At 38.0% G+C, this 19,267-nt stretch overlaps 1 pseudogene; it reads right to left on the reverse strand.

The window, feature by feature from the left end:
• Positions 1-592: 592 nt before the first annotated feature.
• LOC109447728 (transcription initiation factor IIA subunit 2 pseudogene) lies at positions 593-962 on the reverse strand (annotated as a pseudogene).
• Positions 963-19,267: the final 18,305 nt, after the last annotated feature.

Consider the following 19,267-nt stretch of genomic DNA (forward strand, 5'->3'; position numbering starts at 1 on the left):
GGAGAAACACACTGTTCCCCAATATTCCCCAATAAAATTTATTTTAAAAAAAAAAGAACATTATCAGGAAGGCAATGGCATTTGATTTGTCATTTTAAAAAACCTTTATATCTTCATGCTGTATAATAAAAGTAATGTAAGAGGCTCCAGCGTAATAAGCTTCTTTCTACTGGATTCACTGACAGCATAGCACAGTGAAGTCATTTTTTAAATACTAGAATACATTTTAAAAGTCTCTTCTATGCTTCTCTTTAAAAAGCAATGAATATAGTCAATAACGTTGTAAAGATTTTTGTAAGGTATCCGATGAACACTTGTCTTACTACGGAAACCACTTCATGGACGGTATAGATGCCTAATCACTGCAGTGTACACCTGAGGCTGAAGCTGAATAATAATGAGTGTCAACCATAATTTAATACATATATGGTCACAGGATGTGGAGTACAGCATAGGGAATAGAGTCAGTGGAATTGTAACCATTACATACGATGTCAGAGGGGTAGTACATTGTGGGAGGGGGCATATCACTTTGTGAGGGGCATAAATGTCTAACTATTACATTGTTTTGGACTCCTGAAACTAATTTTTTTTAAAAAGCAATGAATAATAACAAGATAGCATTAAAAAGCCATTTTTCTATTTGTTCTATAGCATTGGAGCCAGTATTTTTACCATCACAGGCTACAATTTTCACTTTATCAAATTCTGTCACCTCTCTGAATTCAACATCATTCAATACAAAAGTCCACACATTATCAGAGAATCTGTGCATATTTAGAGTACCTGAAATTGACTCTGTTCCTGACCCTCTGAGCCAATGCTGAATTGATCACCTTACCAAACTGAAGTAGAACTTGAAGGGTAAGTTGCAGAGTGATCCGTTGAGGCTGTATGACCTCATCCAGGTTTTCCTAAAGACTGTTTCCCAAAGTGGTATTTCTGTATAACTGATATGCCATGGCTTAGGAGGAAGAAACTGTTTTTCCTTGTTCAGTCTTGCATTGATGTCCTGTGAGGAAGGCACTTCCCGCCACGGAGCAGACAGAAGTAGCATAGCCAGGAGCCCACCAGGAGGTACCTACCGTGTTTCCTAAAAATGAGACCTAGCTGCACCATCAGCTCTAATGCGTCTTTCAGAGCAAAAATTAATATAAGGCCCAGTCTTATAGTAAAATATGACTGGGTCTTACATAAATTTTTGCTCCAAAAGATGCATTAGAGCTGATGGTCCGGCTAGGTCTTATTTTCGGGGAAACAAGGTACTTCCCCCACCACCTCCTCCATGGTGGTGTTGGAAATCACAGATCCTTTCACAAGAGACTGTGTTTTGGCAGAATAATTGAGTGTATTTATTGCAAGATTGAGGGAAAATTAGAATCTGCAAGCGATGATGAAATTTGCTCACTGACTAGTAGTTTTAGTTAAGACATGAAGAAATGACACAAAATAGACTGGACATTTATAAATGAGCCTTCTCCACCTTCTTTAGGGGCTCATTATGAGATACGTTGTTTCACCTAGAGACCTATTCAGATCTGATATGTCTTGCTTTCTCTCTCTTTTTTCCCTCTTTTTAGTATCTCATTTTCCACAAGACATATGCACTATGCTGAGAAGCAAAAGTAAATTTAACATGCAAGCTCAGAAGCACCAAATGTGAAGCAGAATAACCAGTGAGAAAGAATTTTTTGAAAGAGACTTGATGACCAGCAAGAAGGAATCGCTTTCAAAAAGGCACACAACTGAATTTTTTAAAGGAGTGATTTTTTGTTTTGTTTTTTTTCTTATTGTTTTTTTTTGGGGGGGCGGGGGGAATATTGGGGAACAGTGTGTTTATCCAGGGCCCATCAGCTGCAAGTTGTTGTCCTTCAATCTAGTTGTGGAGGGTGCAGCTCAGCTCCAAGTCTAGTCGCCGTTTTCAATCTTTAGTTGCAGGAGGCGCAGCCCACCATTCCATGCGGGACTTGAACCGGCAACCTTGCTGTTGAGAGCTCGCGCTCTAACCAACTGAGCCATTTAACCAACTGAGCCATCTGGCCGGCCCAAGACTTGATTATTTTTTTTCAGAGCAGTTTTAGGTTTTCTGCCAAATTGATGGGGAAGTACAGATACTTCCCATATATTCCCTGCCCCAACACATGCAGAGTCTCTGCCGTTGTCAACATCATTCACCAGATGCGTTTGTGTTTTTTTTTTAACCAAAGGTAAACCTACATTGATACATCATAACACCCAAAGCACATAGTTTACTTTACAGTTCATTCTTGGTGTTATACATTCTATGGGTTTGGGTAAATGTATAATGACATATATCCATTATTATAACATAAAGCGTATTTTTACTGCCTTAAAAATCCTTGGTGTTCCACCTATTCATCTGTTCCCATCCCCTCCCTCACCGGCAACCACTGATCTTTTTTATTGTTGCCATAGTTTTCCTTTTCCAGAATGTCATATATGTTGGAATCATACAATATATTGCCTTTTCAGATTGGCTTTTCTCACTTAGTAATATACAATTAGAGTTTCTCCATGTGTTTTCGTTGTTGTTGTTGTTTGGTTTTTTTTGTTTTGTTTTGTTTTTGTGGTTTGATAGATCATTTCCTTTTAGTGCTGAATAATATTCCATTATGTGGGTATGTCATAGTTCACTTATTCCATTCCCCTACTAAAGGACACCTTGGTTGCTTCCAAGTTTGGGCAATTATAAATCAAGCTGCTGTAAACATCCATGTGCAAGTATGTGTGGATACAAGTTTTCAACTCCTTTAGGTAAATACCAAAGAGCACGACTGCTGGATCGCATTGTAAGAATGTGTTTAGTTCTCTAAAAAATTGTCAAATTGTCTTCCAAAGTGGCTGTACCATTTTCCATTCTCACCAGCGGTATATAAGAGTTCCTGTTGTTCAACATTCTTGCCAACATTTGGTGGTGTCAGTTTTTTGGATTTTGGCTATTCTAAAAGGTATGTAGTTGTATCTTTCTTGTTTTGATTTGCATTTCCCTGATGATGTATGATGTGGAGCATCTTTTCACATGTTAATTTGCCATCTGTATATCTTTTTTTGTTACCAGAGAATGAAAGGGTCTTTGTATCATCTCAGGAAGGCATTCCAGGATGTACAAATAATGTCACGTGAACAATGGCAAGCTGAGGATTTATTTAAAAAAGAAAATATATTCTCAAAATGTGAGAGTGGACAGGCCCAGGAGAAGAGCGACTGTGCCCCAGAACAAAGAAAATTTAGGATCACACTGGGGGTGCCAAAAAAATGTATACATATGACTTATATTCATATTTTGTTACCAGTATATATTGTTACAATTTCAATAGTTTTTTTCCTTTCCTAAAATGTGTAAACATTTTTTGGCACCCCTGGTATTTGAATGAGGGTGCAAAATACTCAGGGGTGGCATTACAGGCATTCCCAGCATGGGTCTTTGCTGACCACTCCTTCCCATGGGGAGGAGGGATTTCCTTATAGGGAATGTCATAGTGACACAGGGGGAGGAGATTTTCCCCTGCCTGCAATGTTAATAGTGTTATAATCCATTACAATTAGCTGTAGCTACACCTTATCTTAGGAATTTTTCTCATCTCTTTTCTATGTTTCCTGCACTTCTTCCTTCCTTACTTCCCCACTATCTCCCTGTGGCCCTGGTACTTTCTGCCTGCCGTAACATTTTGATGAGGTGTCTGGTAAAGTCTTTGGCCCATTTTTTAATCAGTTGTTTTCTTATTGAGTTTTAAGAGTTCTTTTTATATTTTGAATAAGTCATTTATCAGACGTATCTTGTACAAATATATTCTCCTATTTATAGGAGTCTATTTCTGGGCTCTCCGCTCTATTTGCTGATTTATTTGTCTATTTTATCACCAATACCACACTGTCTTGATTACTGTAGCTTTATAGTAAGTCTTGAAGCTGGGTAGTGTCAGCTCTCCAACTTCAGTACTGTATTTGCTATTCTGGGTTATTTGCCTCTGCATGTAAACTTTAGAATAACTTTGTCGATATCTATAAAATAACTTGCCGGGATTCTGCTTGGGTTTGTGTCGAATAAATAGATGGTATTTCAAATTCTACTTGTTCATTGCTGGAAAGAAATTGACCTTTATATATTAACCTTATATTCTGCAACTTTGCTATAATCAATTAGTTTCAGAATTTTTTTTTTTAGGTCAATTCTTTTGGATTTTCTACATAGACAATGATATTATCTACAAAGACAATTTTATGTCTCTTTTCCTCACCACCTTTTCTGCCTTTTAAATGCCAAACGCTATGCTAACCTCTTCTTCCTTGCTTTTCTGAAAGGAGCTATTGCCGATGGTCTGGCTCCTAGGCCAACTCATGCTTTCTCAGTCTCTGGAGTGACTTACTCTGTACTTTACTTAGATCAAAGCCATTTGACAGGACATCTTACAAATTCTCTTTTCTCTCAATGTATTTCTGTATTTTCATCCCTCCCCCCCCCACCTCTCTCTCAGGTAAAGTGTTAGGTATCTTTCAGAAGTGAACCCCATCTCTTGTACTCTTCATTTATCTCCTCCCATCACTTTCTCAACCTGGCTCCACTAATCATTCCTTTCTTTTGCACATTTCTCTCAAGATCCTGTCTCATCATTCTCTCCTTATTCTCTGCCTACAGTTGTGTATATATTTTCCCATTCTCGTTTTTTTAAAAAAATATTTTTCAACACTGTGTTACAGGAAAACATTTTTAATTTTAACTCCTGATTTCTTTATACTCCCTGGCCTTTCTTCCATTTAATTAGCAAAGGTATCCTGTTTTCATTTCTTCAGAGAACAAATGTTATAATGATTTTTAGAAAAGATAGCATTCTTGATTTTTCTATTTCAAAAACCTAAATTAACTGGGGCTGAAACATGAAAATAAATAGGATATAGCAATACATTTGGGAGAACACTGATGAGAAAATCCAAAGATTTGGAGAAAACATTCACATAAATATTTATAACTTAGGACTTATAGCCATAATATGTAAAATTTGATTTTACATATTTATTGATTCATAAAATCAATAATAATCTGGTATACAGATTATTGGTGAAGATGTGAAGCAACTAGTTTTGTCATACATTGGCGATGGAAATGTAAAAGAGTACAACTATTTTGAAGAATTGTTTAGCAATTTCTTATGAAGTTCAACATAAACCTATTTTATGATCCAGAAATTCCATTCTACATCTTTATCCAAGATAAATAATAATTTTTAAAAGTCCACAAAGAGACTCATACAAGAAGCATTACTATAATAATGAAAACAACCCAAATGTCCATCGATAACTGAATGGATATGTAAATTGTGGTATGTCTATACAATGGAATGCTACTCAGAATTAAAAAGGAACTAATTATTGATACACTCAATAATATGGATAAATCTCAAAAACGTAATATTTAGGGGGAAAGAAGAAACCAGAAAGTACATACTATCTCATTCTGTTTATATGAGTCCAAGAACAGACAAACCTAATATGGTGAGAGAATTTGGAACAGTAGTGGTCTCTGGGATTGGGGAAAATGGGGCATTGACTGGATGGGGAAAAGGAACTTTCTGGGATAGAAGTGTTATCTCTCTTACTAGAAGTTATGTATTGTTTAACCATATATATTTATCAAAATTCATTAAACTGAACACTTAAGATCTACTTATTTTACTATATGTAAATTATACTTCTATTAAAAAAGACTAAAAATAAAGCTAACTCAAAAGTTTAAAAAAAATAGTGAAAATGTATGTGTGTATATGTTATATATTCCTCAAGGTTTCATCTGGGTTTTATTTGTGATAGATCTTAAAGATTCACATCCGGTACATACTTTACAAAGTATCTACACCAAAGATTCACACCCTGTAGATACTTTACAATGCTTTATAAATTATTAATTTCAAGGTATACTCTTATAAGCCAAACTGTTTCTGCCTTCAAGTAGGATTCATTGTGTTTGGGAGACTAGCATTGCTGTGTTTGAATGTACTGATATCCAAGTCAAGAAATGAGCTTTTTTTTTTATGAAGTCATTGAGAGGCTAGTAGGAAAGGAGGCACGTAAGGAAACACATAGATGTTAAGCTGCAGGATGACCTAGCCTTGTCTGTTCACCACTGTGTTTCTAATGCCCAGGACATAACATAATGTGCTGGTAGGCACTCAGCATCTATGAAATAAATGAACAAGCCAGGAAGGGTAGAAAAAGAAGTGAACGGGGTTACAGGGAAAGAGAAAAGGTATAATACCCAAAGATAGTTATCCAACAAAAGAATTAATATTAAACATATAGTTATGTTATGTACACTATATTACGGAGTTTGTATCATTGTCACTTTCCTAAACATGTTATAGAAGGAGAAGAGTGCTAGGTAATAGGAGAATGCCAAATGCCTTGGTTTAACTGCATGAATAATTTAAAGTTGATTTTAGGCACTCAGGACTAAGACATGAATAATAAGATCTTTAGAATTCTTGTTAAACTTGATAATCATATTGTGAAGGTATAGGGTTGATAATTTAGTCAGCTATTGTCCTCACAGAAAACGTGCTAGGTTACCTCTAAATTGTACTTTAATCTTCTCTAGGGCTATCATGGCACTAATTAAAGACAAATTTACTTTGCTTGGGACCTACCAAGATCTCCAGTGCTGGGATGCACAGCCCTCCTTTTGCTGCACCCCAATCTGTATCAAATTATCTCAAGAGGCATTCTAATTAAAAAGAAATGTTTTTCAGAGAATATATTCTTTCAAATTAACTTTAAAATAAAAATCTCTTGCACTTAACCCGTTGGGAGAGGTGTAAAAGAGGTATCACTAAACTTGTCAAGCTCAGAAAGAGTTACATGAATGTATTAGAAAGAAAAAAGAAAGGAGCAAAGACTGGCAATTTAAATAGCTGGAATGGCTGGGGGTGGGGAGATATAAATAAAGACAAGAATACAAGAAGATGGCAGGCAAAAGGGAGACACATGAAGTAGCCATGGAAATGAGCTACAAACACAGCTAACATCCCTCCCCATACGGCTACTTAACACAACCCTGCAGGAGGCAGAAAGAGAGACAAACGGGACTTCATATTTACTTCGTCTTCCCATTCCTAAATCCCATTCCTAAATCTGGCATTATTACCCATCATCTTAAAGGAAAAACATTTCACTAAAGGCTTTCTTTCAGTTGTTCGAACCTCCAAAACAATGTATGGAGCTCAAGCAATGGTGCTAAGCCTTTGGGTGACCTTGGTCCAAGAAATAGGAAAATAGGGGGGCGGCTCTCCTCCCAGTCTGGGGAACTAGGCTTCAGCTCTGGCTGTCTTGTTTGGGATGTAACATTTTCTTCTGAATTTAGACTGCAACACACTGTGAGCTGCAGTAGCAGCTCCTGAGCTGGGACTCCTGAGCTGGGACGTAGATAGGAATCTACGTGAGGACTCTACCGCAAGGGTGTCAACACCCATCCTTTCTCTTTCTTCTTCAAAATGAAAGCTTATCTGCAAAACTAGCTCCTGCTGCAGGGCTCCACTGTGGGGAGCATCAGGCTCAAGGCCAGGTAACACAGGAGACCCCACTCTTCAAGTGATCTCCCCACTGGGCTCTTTTTACCGCAACACTCTCCCTTTCATCTTCAGTCCTACAAGGGTCCCATCGTGTACTCAAGGATCAAGTTCAAAGGTATTTCCATTAAATTTAGGAAGGCACAGCTTTTCTCTGCAAGGAATATTTTCAAAAAAGTATTTTATCTCCATATGTGTATTTTTTAACTGTGGGTTCTTTCTTAAAATTTGTATCCTTTGTAATATTTAATTATACTCCTTCCTTTCCTTAAGAAAGATTCTGTAAAGGCTGCCTTCTTTAACCTCAAAACTGCTAGAGTCTTAGCATATTCCCTAGTGATTCATAACCTATTTAATTAGGCTCTCTTCCAGCATCCTCGACCCCTCAGTCAGTTTGGCTATTTTTCCCATGTCCACGAATGCCAGAATTATCTCAGAGTATTTTACACACGTGCTGAAATATCTGCAAGGGAACATTTTTACCTGCAGGAGAATAGTCAGCACCAATTGAATACATTGGCATCATCTACACCCCAGGGAGAGTGTCCTCGTTCAGGCTTTTCCCCTCCACATTTTGCTTGAGAGGAAGAGAGCAGAGAATGACACTGCCTATCCAAAAATGGGTGACACAGCCTGAGATTCAATAAAGGGAAAAAGTAAACTATGACTGAATGCCTGCTCTGTGTAAGACATTGGTGCTAGATGTTTTCTTTACTTTTTTTTTTCTATTTAATATCTATGTGAGGTAAATATACTTATTTCTATTGTACAGATGATGGAACTGGAACATTGAGAGGTTAAGAGTTCTATCTGATTCCACCACACTTTGTTACTTCTTCAGGTCACCAGACTGTTTATAGTAAGCCCAAGCAAGTAGCAATGACCACCCTAAGGACCTAAAAGTGGTCCTGCTTTGGCTGGTGATTTCCCAGGGACTGTGACAGGGAGGAGGTAACCATGGTTTCCTCTTCTGGGCTGAGCAAGGCCACAGGGTAGCCACACCGCCTGAAACCCTGTGCCGCAGATTGAAAGGGCAAGATCATCAGGCCAGACACCTGAATCTGGGTCCCAGTTAGCTATTGTGACCTTGGGGTAAGTTTGGGTCCCTGGTGGCTATGTGACCTTGAGGTTGTTTGTGCAGCTATTCATTCATCCATTCATTTTACAAGTATTTATTGAACTACTACATACCAGGTATTCTTCTAGGTGCTCAGAATACAACAGCGAGCAAAGTAAGTCAGGCTCCCACAGAGCCCACAGACACAAAGAATGTAAAACACTATGTCTCTATTTTCACCTTGTGTAAAATGGGAATAACAGTGCCTCCCTCAGGAGGATGTACTAAACATTAAATACATTAATGTACACAGGCGCACAGTAAGCACTCAACAAACGTCAGTTATTACTATTTTAAAATGGAAATTCTGGTCATTGGCACAAAGTGAGCTAAAATCAACATAGGTGACAACAGTGGGACTTTTGGTATACAGAGATGGGGTGAGGGGTGGACAACAATTGTCCCCTGAAGTGTCAGGAGTAATTTCCTGGCACATTTAATTGAGATAAGAGGGTTCTAATGTGAGCTGCTTGGCTAGCGTTTATATTAACGCTAATGGAAATGTCAGGCTGAATTGAGATTCTTGTTGCCTGGCGAGTTTCAGCATACAAAGTGGTCCAGGGGGTTATTTTTGCCTAATATAAAAAATTGAGGTCTCCTCAGAGAAAGCAAAGTACAGGTGTTATGGTCATTATTTTAAATAATGCAAGGCTAAGAGGGAGAGCTTTTCTACAATACCTTATGAAAATTAGACATTTTTTTTCTCTCTCCCATTTTTCTCAGAAAGCTAGGGCTGTGCCTAATCTGCTTTATAAGTTTCAGGAGTTAATAGGAGTGCAAAGAACAAGGATTTGATTGGTTAACAGTTTCCTAGCCATTCCAAAGACTTCCTAGACAATACAGCACCAGGAGACTATAGAAATCAATACAAGTTTCAGATAATAACCTTCCTGAAGTTGTGGGGTGGGGGGAGGGGTTACTGGCAAGAAATGAGCCATGGCTACAAAAAAGCTTATTCATCTTCCCAATATCTCAAGTAACAAGATATACAAGGACGACGGACAATTAAGTTTGCGAACTTGTTACAACGATGTTGCTAAACTTTTTGACATCAGAGGGATTATTCATAATGAATTTGTACCAGCTGGACAGTTAACCAAGTTTACTATTTGGAAGTGTTGAAAAGGCTGTATGAAAAAGTTAGACAACCTGAATTTTTTGCCAACAATTCATGGCTCTTGCATCACTACAATGTACCAGCTCACACGGCACTGTCTGCGAGGGAGTTTTTAGCCAGTAAACAAATAAACCTCCCTACTCACCTGATTTGGCCCCCAATGACTTCCTTCTTTACCTGAAGATAAAGGAAATATTGAAAGGAAGCCATTTTGATGACATTCAGGACATCAAGGGTAATCTGATGACAGCTCTGAGGGCTATTCCAGAAAAAGAGTTCCAAAATTGCTTTGAAGGGTGGACGAGGTGCTAGCATTGGTGCATAGCTTCCCAAGGGGAGTACTTTGAAGGTGACCAGAGTGATATTCAGCAAAGGGGTATGTAGCACTTTTTTTAGTATGAGTCCGTGAACTTATTTGTCCGACCTCATACCTTCCTAACTGCCCAAACAGTGATCTTAATTTCTCACTTTGATTGCAGATCTTGGAATTAAATATCCACACATTTTGTTCAATTTATTTCTGAGAATATTTTGATGTTCTCGATCAAAATAAATGTTTATTTCATTTCTAACCTATTCATTTGAATTTCAAAAAGAACAAAATGTTTATAAAACCCTTTCATTTAGCTCATGTCTTAAATCAAGATTGACTGACGGATCCACCTTTGGGTCAAGGTTGGCAAATTATTAGGTTGGTGCAAAAGTAACTGCAGTTAAAAAAGTCAAAAATAATTGCAAAAACTGCAATTACTTTTGCACCAACCTCATGGTTTGGTGGTTATGGGTATGATACAAGTTTCAGTTTGGTTTAAATTCCTGCCCCAAAAGTCTAAGAAGACACAGAAATGAAGTGAAATCTGAATGAGAACAATGAGGAAGGACACAAAGGAATTCTGCAGGAGAATAATAATAATAAAGGACCTGGCTATAACTTAATAGTTATGTGGTATTTCCATTCACAGAAATTACCTTTCTGCTTCTACAAAATAATGCAACTTGATTTTCCTATCTGCTCAGAAGTCTCCAGGATAGAGCCAAGAGCCTTGTACATTTTTCTGAGGTCTGTAGTCCAAACCTTCTGAAGGGATAGAAACTAATTGGCTGAGACTTGAGGAGGCCTGCAGATCTCCCTCATAAGAGGGACTCTGGAGGATTATTTTAACTGACTATGCATCTCTTTGACTGTGCTAGTGCAGTTATTAGTTTCTTGACTGGAAATCAATGGTATATGAACTTTTAATGCTCCACAGGGAGTGTTCATGGAAGTGAGCTGGCTGAACTGCCTAAGTTGACTCCCCTGAGCACTAACTACATGTCATTTGCACCTAAATCTGGATGCCAGCTGGTCTGCATCTTTGATGGAGGATCAAAAATCACTGGATTGCTCTGTATGTATACGTGTGACAGCGCTACCCAGCTTCTCTGCCAATATTCCCAAGAAACATCCCAGCACTTTAATAACATGGAAAGGGAAAGGGAAGGTATTGAACATGAAATTCTATCAGGTCAGCTTATTTTAAACCATGACTCTGCCCATAAGCGGAAACTGTGAATACACAATAGAAATTCAACACAAAGAACAATTATTCACCGAGGGAAAGTAGACTCACATATTTGTCAAGGGTGGAAAATAAAGATGTGATCTTTTTTTTTCCCTACTGAGTCAGAAGACGTCGTAAGATTTTTCAGGAGAATCTTTAGAAGTCGGTATCATGGAGGGGAGCTACCAGGCTAAGCCACAAAGTAGCCCTTGAGTTTACTGTACCAGAGTGAACTCTTCCCAAGTCACTGATGAAAAAGGGCCTGATCCCAGCTGTGAGGCCAGGCAATGTAGATCCAGCGCCTAACTCTAAATGTGGCGAAGAGAGGAGGCTCTGTGGCATCACAGGATTTGAGTTTGAGCCCTGACTGTGTGATCTTGGACATGCCACTTAGCCTCCCTCAGGGTAAAAGTAGATAATGTATGTGACACACTCTGAGCCAGGCGTCCAAGTCCAAACTGGAATCCATGGTCTTGTTGTGCTGAGGACCTGGGAGGTCTGGGGATTCCCAAGTCTATTTCATGAACTGATTTGCATACAAGTAAGAGGTAGTTATGAACTTGAGCAGGAAGGTAACTCAGGAGGGAGAAGGAAAATGGTATTATAGAAAGGAAATCATGCCCAATCTCCAGCTTAAAGCCTACAGGGTGAGGGCCTGGAAGCTGAGGCTGAAGGACTGTTTTGTTCTCAACTTTATGAGGCCTGAGACCTAGTCTGCATGAGCATGTGTAGAAACACCTGGGATGTTTCATAAATACCTGGAGGAAATTGAGAGAGAGGGAGGAGATTGTTGAGATGTTCAGCAATAATGTTTATAGAGGATTTGTTCCAGGGAAGTTCGGGTAAAAATGTCAATATGACTTTGTTTCCCTAAACATAAGGGGTTACTTAATCCTCACAATACCACGAGGAGGTAAATATTATTATCCCTGTTTATCCCATTTCTGAGCTTCAAAACATTTAGGTAGATAGCTGAAGTTAACGCTGTTAATATGTGTGCCATATGTTTTGAACCAAAGTCTTACTAAAAAGCAAATGTCCTTTCCAATAGATCACACTGTCTTTAAGTTTTAAATCCTATTCATTTGCCTATTCACAGCTATAAAATTCTTAAAACAGACCACTGAAAGGGATGCTTGTTTGTTTGTTTTAGATACAGCAGAATAGCAACAAAAAGAGTGATAAGAAATTGGTTTTGAGAACCCAGGTACACACTTGTAAATCAGGAAGCTCAACTCTTTATACTTTCTGTATAAACACTTTCCTTTCTTAGATTCACAAGAAAACAGCATGGAAACATTGAGAATGCGATCGCTATTTCGCTGCTCTTCTAAATGTCAAACACTTTCTGTAGCTAATTCTGATTTTCTTGGGTTGCATAGAAATTGGTGAGATTTGCTTCATCATTGATGACTCTGGCACTTCATGTTGAAGGTTTAAGCTGTTTTGGCTGATGCCTTGGTTTGCCTTGGAGTAACATGGTAAGCAGCTCTCCCAACAAGTGGTTTTGATTGTTTTTAATGTGGTGACCTTAGGTTGTAAAGAAAAACCTCAATAAAGATGCGATATTCTCTGGCAGCTTTAGTTTTACCTCAGGTGTTGTCTGAGCTATTTGGATTTCTTGAATCTCCATGGAACCACACAAATCTTGCCTTTCCCAGAAAAAATTCCAGTCATTTATCATTAAGGAGCAGAGAGTTCTTTTCATGTTTTCAGAGATGCGGCATGTAGCAACCTGGAGCCAGGACCTCCTTTCCTGCAGTCAGGCCAGCTCTGCACAGAGAAATCGTTAAGCCTGTTTCACCTTAGAAACAATATATATAATGGACTCAAAACTTAGCCTTTATGTTTGTGCACCTCTTTATATTGAAGGAGAGGGCTTTACGCTTTCATACTCATCTTTACCAAGTGCGTTCACGTTATTTTCTCACTTGATTCTCTGTGGTTTGGGAAAGGCAGATAGCACTTCACAGATAAGTACAAGAAAGCTTAATGAGTCTGATGAAGGCCATAAGGACAGCAAATGGCAGAAGTATTATGACTCTTTATTCGATGCACTGATTCATGAGTGTTCTGTTTACTTACGCTATATAACAAACAACCCTAAACTTAGTACTCACAGATTCAGAGCATCAGGAATTTAGACAGGGCATAGTGAGAATGGCCTATCTCTTCTCCTCACTGGCTGGGGCCTCACAGCGTAAGAATGGCTGGGGTGACTAAAATGACTGGGGTTAGAATCATCTGGAAGCTTCTTCACTCCCATGGCTGATTTCTGGGCAAAGATAACTAAGCTGCTCATCTGAGACTGTAAACCATAATACCTACATGGCCTTTCCATGTGGCTTGGGCTCTTCATAGCATAGCGTCTGTATGGAGGAGCATCCCCACAGGGAGCATCCAGAGGGAGTGTTTCAAGACAACTAGGCAGAAGCTGAACGGCTCAGATGTCACACAGTGTCCGTTCTGCTGTTAGGTATAAGTGAGCGCTAAGCCCAGATTCAATGACAGGGGAGTCTTGCTGGAGGAGTGGCAAAGTTTTTTCAGAAGAGCACATAGGATGGAAGATGCTATTGCAGCCATTTTTGAAAAACACAATCTTCCACAGTGAGCACGGCTATATTTCCTACACAAAGAACATGGTATAAAAAAAAAAAACTGTCTGAAGTAGGGTTCTAAATGGTTATAAAATAAATAAGCAAACGTTAAGAGCTTTCCTACACACCAACAATAATAGGTAAGGCAATAAAGTGAAAAAAAAAAATTCCCCATATACATCAGTGCAGTAAAACATAAAAGAATTTAGAAAAAAGTTAACAAAAATTACACAGCACTTACATGGAGAAAACATTAAATATTCCGAAATATATTTAAAAACTGAAATAAAGGGAGAGAGATACATTATGTTTCTTAATAATGTCATTTCTGACCAAATGCAATATATCATGTTCCTGAATACTATTTCTGCTACAAATGTAACAATTCCCAGAAAAAGCCCAATATAGAGTTATGTGAACTTGATAATATCGATGTAAAGTTCATTAGGAAGAATGAAAGTATTAGAATAGTCAATAGCCTTATTAAATTTTAAAAAAGGAAATGAAAAACATATCAGGTATTCAAAATGTTATGAAGCTTCAATAATTTAAATAAAAGAACTTCTGATGGTTAATGGGGTAACCATATGCTGCAGACAGTCCTAGGTAACATCTCTTATCCCAGTGAAATTATAATCCCTTTTACTCTCAAATGTGTCCTAGTTTGAATGATAAATTATATGGCCACCCTACAATTAATCATAATATTTATCTCTACTCCCTCCCCAAACCTTATTTAAATGGCAGTAAATACATTTTTTAAATATTAGTGACCAGGTTGAAGAGATGGATGAATGGATAGATGAGTGGATACATAAATGAGTAGATAAATGGATGGATGGATAGGTAGTTGAGTGGGTATATAAATAATAAGTAGATTAATCATTCAACCAACAGGCAGCCAATAAAAAGAGGATCAAATCATGCTGTGTGTATTGTGGTGAGAGTTAACACTGGATGTTATGAGCAAAAGTTACCTTGGCTGTTTTTGGAGGAAAATCTCTGAAGGAATCAAATTTAAATTGTTATGTGAATGGCAAGGAGCAAGTCATTCAAAGAGCTGGAAAGGATGTTTTCTCTTCAGGGAGAATAATCAGTGCAAAGGCCATAAGCTAAGAATAAACTTAGCTTGTCTGAGAAACTTAAATGCTTATGTAGCGGAAGCTTTGTACCCGTGTAAGATGAAGTCAGAGAGGTAGGCCAGACCGCTTAGGGGTTTGTAAGTTAGAGTAAGAGGTTTGGATTTCTCCTAAATGTCATGTGAAGCAATGATAGAATTTTAAGGAGAAGAGTGTAATACCAGATAGACATTTTTAAATGGCGGAGGTGAAGAGAATAATACATTGTGGAAAGACAAGAGTAGAAGCTGGATGATCGGTTAGAAGGCTACTGCAGTGGTCCTTACAAGAAGGGACAGTGTCTTAGGTAAGACTGGTACAAAGATGGGGAACAGTGTTTGGACTTGGGAGAGTTGACAGAACTTGCAGAAGCCATAAAGAAAAAGATTAACAGATATGGCTATATGGAAATGTTAGTCTTGTATGTCTAAAGGGCCATAAACAAAGTCAAAAGTTAAACAAATTAAGAGAAAATATGTGTACCATATATATCAAAGGATTAAGATAAAGTATGTGGGATATATTAAAAATAGTTAATATCCAAATACACAAAGTATAAATCAATAAGAAAAAGACAAACAAACCAATAGAAAAACGTGCAATATAAACAGATAATTTACAGAAAAAATATAAAGGGAAATAAGACATGCAAAAGCATTCAACCCACCAATAAACAAAGACTTATAAAACAAGATCTTGCTTTAGTCTTTCTAAATGGAAAATTTTAAGATATAAAATTAAAAATGTAATAAAAGAGAAAAATGTACAGATTTAAATATTTTGTATTGGTTGAGATAATGAGGAAATGTAGTCTTGTACTTTGCAGTGGGAATATAAATGATTATTGAAATTGGAAGGCAGTATGTCTATACCTATCGATTTTTTTTAATTGACTGTGGAATTTTCCAGGTATTTTAGAAATACACTTTCAAATGTGTACATAGAGGTATATTTGTAATGGGGGAATAAACCCATGTTCTTGCCCATTTTTAGTGACAGTCACGTCATGAAATATAATGGAAATACTGTGAAGACATTTAATGGTGGCATTGACACATATTTCCTTACTTGGAAACATCTCTGTGATGTTGTTAGGAGGGAAAAAAAAATCAAATCATAAAACAGTATGAGGAGTCTCCTTTCATTTACATGGAGAAAACTAAAACTATATGTGAATGTATATAAATACATAGAATAATATCTGATAAGCTACACGATAATATCTGGTAAAGTACACATTTAACAGTGTTAAATTAACAGCGTTAAATGAAACATTTAACAGTGGTTCATTAGTGGTGTAGGGAATTAGTTGGTGTTGCTCAGGGGAAAGCTGATGGCTGAAGAAGCACTTTTGTTTTTTACTCCATATATTTCCACATTGTTTGAATGTTTAGCAGCATATATTTGTGTATTACTGAGTAATTATCTTAAAATATTTTCAAAGACTTGTTCACTTTTTGAAATCTAAATACATTGGGTAATGAAACTCAGAGTCTTGGCAGTCACCAATGCCTTAGAAAGAATTATGTCAACACTCATGGAAGGGACTTTAATGCCAAACAATTGTGACACTTTGAGGGAAATTTAAATGTAATAAATCTTTACTGACCAACGTTCCCATGAACACAATGTAGAGTTTGGTCAAGTGGCATTAAAGTGCCATAGGAAGACTACAGTGACTTGGAGGGTAGAAGGAGCAAGGCAGTGACCTCTGTCCCCTCTGGGTCTCATTTTCCTTATCTATAAAATGAAGTATTGTGCTCACTTTGGCAGCACATATACTAAAACAAAGTACTGGCCAAAGCAGCTTTGCAAGGTTTTTTTTTTTTTTTTGAAACAGAATAGTTTTTGTACCCCCAGAATAAAATCGTATGAGAATCTCACTATTTAAAACTGATAAAAGGAGCAGTTCTCTGGTCGAAGAAGGTCAAGGGCCAGAGATCTACCCCATCCACTCCTTGGGCAACACTGCAGGCTGCCCCAAGGGAAGCTGAGGCCTCACAGAACAACCTCTAGTCCAGATCATTTCTCAAGCCTTTTCATATTTAAAAGTGCATCATTTTCATGTGCTAGATGTACTTCCTGAGAGTCAGCCAAATGAAAACCCCAGTGAGTATAGTGTTTCGTGAAGGCAGAATGTGACTGAGGGACATGAGGAAGGAGAAGAAAAAAGTAACACGTGACACTGTTAACATGTGCTAGGCATTGTGCAAGCCATAGCCATACCTTCTTTTGTTTAAGCCTCACAACCGCCCATGTTTTTAGCCTGATACAGATGAGCAAACCAGGAGATAAGGAACTTGCCACAGGTCACACAGTAAGTACTGAGCTGGAATTCTAGCCAGGTTTGCCTCATTGGAAAGGTCCCACTGGGTAGGCCTGGAGCTTGGTGTGCTACTAGAGAAAAGAGGACATAACTAAAGATAGTAATCCTGGGGGCTTCGGGGGGTGGCCGAGGCCACCAAGAGAGAGCAGGAGGGAGGACTGCCAGCACCAGCGACTCACACTTCTAAGTTCTGCCTGAGATTATGCCTTATGCCCATCTATTCAGAGAGCTAAAACTAGCACATGTGAAAGGAGTTAAGGAAAACATGAGGCAGCATGGAATTAGCTGTTCAACCACATGGGATATTCTAGAATTTGGAGAGCTTTGAGTTATATTGGGGGGGGGGGGCTGATGATAAATGTATTCTTGATCATCCTCTCCAGACAAGTGGCAGAGCTAGGGCTGTGGTCAGCGCCTGTGATCAAGGTCTCACAAGGTGTACTCCACACCTGTGAGCATGAAACACTCACCATGCACATTACAATGACTCCATAATATCTGCCTCCATTACATCACCCATTGACCTAAATGCCTAATTTAATAGGCAGGGTTTTTCTGAATGCTCAACGACCTGCGGGCTAGTTGTCCCTACTTGTAACTTCCCATTGTAATTTACATTATTTTCCAGGTAACTGATTCATGGAACAGCCAGTCAAGAGCTGAGTCATCTTGGAAGAGAGCCCAGGTCTTCCCTGCACAGCAAGCTTTGCAAAAAGATCATCCTCCATGGAATGCAAACAAAATGGCGTCTACTGTTTATTAATGCTGACAAGAATTATTATAAATGCAGACTTTTTTTACTCTACTGAATCTAATTATGCCATGCCACACGAATGAACAAGGTATCGGCCTATAAGTTCCTTAGAAGCAGCCTGAGCTACAAGGTAAGCCTCCAGGTCCTGTCAAATATAACTGGGAGCCCTTTGTCTTCTGAGCTGGAAGTTTCGGCAAGATTTACACTCAAGGCAGCCACAATAACCAATGACTGATGCTAAACCAGGGTGTACATCTTTCTGAATCATCACATTCTATAATTCTAAGGAGAATAAAATATTGGCATATCCCCAATTCAAGCCATTCATTCAACTGCTGTTTGTATCAAACAAAATTTAAAACCATAACAAAGAAGGAATTCACTAAGGTATCAAACAATTTCAACTTTAGTATCACATAAGGAACACCAGCAATTTCACAGGAGAAACAGGAGCTGTAGATGCTGACATGACTTTTTCTTCACAAAAAGCAGACAGGAACTACATCTATTTATACATGTATCCCTCATGGCTAGTATAACCTGGTGTGTAGTTGATGCTCAATAAATATTGATTATGTAGATAAAGAATACTTAGTTATGGGACTTTGTGCGATTAGTATAATATACATCTGTATTTGAAGACAAACTTTGATTTTTCTCTTGAGGCTTAGAAGTTATAGATGTTTGTATATTGTAGTAGAATGCCCACCATAGGTTAAATCTGTATTTCCTTTTCCTCTCTAATGAAAGAAGTTTATCGTGACTAAGCATCCTATTCTGCCTTGTTTAAGAAGAGTCCTGATATAATTATTAATAGTGCCCTTTTTAAAATGTCCCAGTTTAAGAAACAAATTAAACAAACTCTATATTCATCTAGAAAAGTGTCATAAAATAACCTTTATGTCACTGGAGATCGTTTTCTGTGAATGGTCCTTGCCCAACTAAAAGAAGAAGAGCTATGAATATCTTGGAATCCCTCTGAAACCATAGAGGATAAAAACACTTTTGAGTTACTGAGGTATCCTCCCCCAAAAGAGAGTTTGAGCAAGGTTTTAGTATGAGAGAAATCAGACTCTTTGATCCCAAAGGAGAGAGAAGAGACATAGTTCTGGGTCTATAA

The sequence above is a fragment of the Rhinolophus sinicus genome, chromosome 3 (genome assembly GCF_057876585.1).
Source record: "Rhinolophus sinicus isolate RSI-liver-muscle chromosome 3, RSI-T2T, whole genome shotgun sequence".
NCBI classification, from domain to species: Eukaryota; Metazoa; Chordata; class Mammalia; order Chiroptera; family Rhinolophidae; genus Rhinolophus; species Rhinolophus sinicus.